Below are 2837 nucleotides of genomic sequence, written 5' to 3'. Positions count from 1 at the left end.
ATGGCGGCAGCCGCCGGCGCTCATCACTGTGCCCGCCCGCCCGGCCCTCGGCCCCGCCACAGTCGCCGCATCCCGCCGCGCCGCGCCTCTCTGAGCCCTGGGGGCTTCAAGCCCCGAAACACCTCAGAGCGCTGCTGAGATATGGAACGAGCGAGCGGCAGCTGGAGGGGCGCGCGTGCGCGCCTAGGCCTCCCAGCTGGGCCGCTCACGTGACCAGCTGGCGCCACCGCCCCGCCCAGCGCTGAAGCCGCGCCGCCGCCATGTTGCCTGTGGGAACCCCGTTGCCTCTCCAGGGCAACGCGAGGGAATCCTTAATCCGGGCGCGGTTCAGCGGCGTTGAAGCTGGAGAGCGGCCATGTTTAGTAAGGGCATGGTCCAGAACGCCGATTTCGCCTTCGGTGGTGGATTCTAGGAGTGGGTCTTGATCTTTGTTCCTATGGGTGGTCTAGAAAGCGTATGTAGGTCAGGCTGCTCATTACCAGATGACTGACGAGCTGATGGACGTGGCCTTGTCTCGTCCTGGGCCAGTCAACTGTGTCTGGCTCCTGAAGGACTCGCGCGTACCACCGAACCGCGGACATGGAGCCTGGCACATTCTGGCGGGATTTTTATTCCAGGATGTACCATGGTGCCCCAACAAACCAGTATTATTAGAATTACCTTCCTTAAAAGTCCTGTGAAGACCAACCTTTAAAACCGACCGAGCTCTTCCATTATTCATTCATTCAATAACTACCTGAGCACCTGTTTTGTGTCAAATACTGTGCTAGACGCTAAGGATGCTACAAAAATGAAACGAACAGGTTTTCCGCCTGCCCTCATACAACTTACACTTTGAATGGTTGCTCATTCATGAGAGTCTCTCTGTTCCAAACGTTATTCCAAACTTGAAGTATCTTCTTTAATCTTCAATTCGACACCTTTGGGATTACCTCATTTAACCCCAAGTTTGAGTCAAAGCCCTAAACTTGAGCTTTAAACCAAGGATCACAGACCCACAACTATCACAGGTACCAGGTAGGTCATGGCAATGAAGGAAGAACCCAGGTGAAGGATGATCTGCTGATCTCTTCATACGTCATTTGACTTGGGAATAAAAAGACTGGTGGGGACAATGGCAAACGGCAAATTTACTTTCTTTAAAGGAATGGCTGTCACTTGCCTCCAGTCAGTCGTTCACACGTGAGAATGAGGGCTCAATTTGCCAGATCATCTGATTTTCAAAGAGAAGGTGAAGATCCTATTTTTAAATGTTGGTTCAGTCTTTAAAAGGGAAAAATAGTGCATGAGGGAAAAAAAGAACAGCATGTGTTAAGACTGTCTTCCACCCAAAGCCCACTAGTTTCTGACCTCATCTTTGTGTGTTCTCTTTGCTGACAGGGCCAGCCTGAATCCTGGTTCCTGCACAGAAATTAGGGAAGAAAGCCAATCGCCTTTTTAAAACATGAAGGCCATTTCAAAGTAAACAGTTTTTGCCTCCCGCCTCCTAGGGTCCTATAGCGATGCCCTGAGGGTGCAAACTACCTCCACTTCTACCTCATAACCAAAACATCTATTCCTAACTGTGCCTGAGCTCCTTGAGCCGTCTGATCATGATGAAAGCTGAACCTGATGGCCCTCCAACTTTGCACACACGTTTGCTGCTCCTCATGATCCAGAGCCTTTGTCCAAGTAGCTCCATCAGCTGTGGATATCTTTCCTTGAACTTCTTCACTTAGCTCACCTCTCTTCATCCTTAAAATCTTCCCTTAGGTGTCAACTCCTCCTGGAAGCATCATTTCTGCAGTCTGTCTTAGTACCTTTTAAAAATATTTTATTCTTTTTATTTTTTATTTTATGTGTATGCATATATTGCCTGCAACTCATGTCATACAGTGCCTGCAGAGGTTAGAAGAAGGTGTTGGATCCTCTGGAACTGGAGCTACAGACGGTTGTTAGCCACCTTATGAGTGCTGGGAAGTGAACCTGGGTCCTCTACAAGAGCAGCTAATGCTCTTAACTGCTGAGCCATCTCTCCAGCCCCTCTCTTAGTGCCTTTTGATCATGGCATCAACTTGACCATATTGGAATTCAACTTACAATCTGTCACCTTCACTAAACTGTAGGCTCAGTCCAGAGGACACACACCCATCTTACTCATTCTCAGATACCCACATAAGGTAGTTAGTTGTCTTAGAGCAGGTTGATTATTTGACAGCAGTATATCTAAATGGCATCCAGACTTCTGGTGGGATATCTTAGAACATCCTTTCCTACAAGACCCCTTCCTACTATCCTAGGGTTACTGGTCCCTAGGTTCCCCCAAACCATCCAATCCTGGCTTGACCAGAATAGGCCCTTGCTGGATAGGCTAAGGTGTTCATTCTTTAAGATTTTTCCTAACAGCATCCCATAGCAAATCTTACACTGTCCCTTCTAGGGCACAGTGAGGACTATGCTTTCTTCATCCTTGCAACTACCCTTAAGCTAAAACTTGCATCAAAGAACAAGTGCACTTGATCTACTGTCAGGCCAACCTCTAGGCAGGTTCATCTAGCCAGCAGTGAGTAGCGAAGACATGGTTTTCACTCAGGAGATAGTGTTGAGTTTTATCATCTTTCTCATACTGGCAGCTTTGATGAAAAAGGACCCAGAAGGCAGTACCATCCTTGGGAGGTCATAAGGCCGGGTCCAAACAAGTTAACACAATTTAACATTGGAAATATTTTGAGAGTCTTTTTTTATTTTATTGTTTTTATTTTATCTGTATGAGTGTATTGCCTGTATGTATGTAAGTGCACCAGTGTTGTGCAATGTCTGTGGAGATGAGGTCAGAAGAGGGCATCGGATCCCCTGGA

This window comes from Nannospalax galili, unplaced genomic scaffold (genome assembly GCF_000622305.1).
Source record: "Nannospalax galili isolate Female #2095 unplaced genomic scaffold, S.galili_v1.0 scaffold381, whole genome shotgun sequence".
In the NCBI taxonomy this organism is placed as follows: Eukaryota; Metazoa; Chordata; class Mammalia; order Rodentia; family Spalacidae; genus Nannospalax; species Nannospalax galili.
This window is presented reverse-complemented; position numbering follows the sequence as displayed.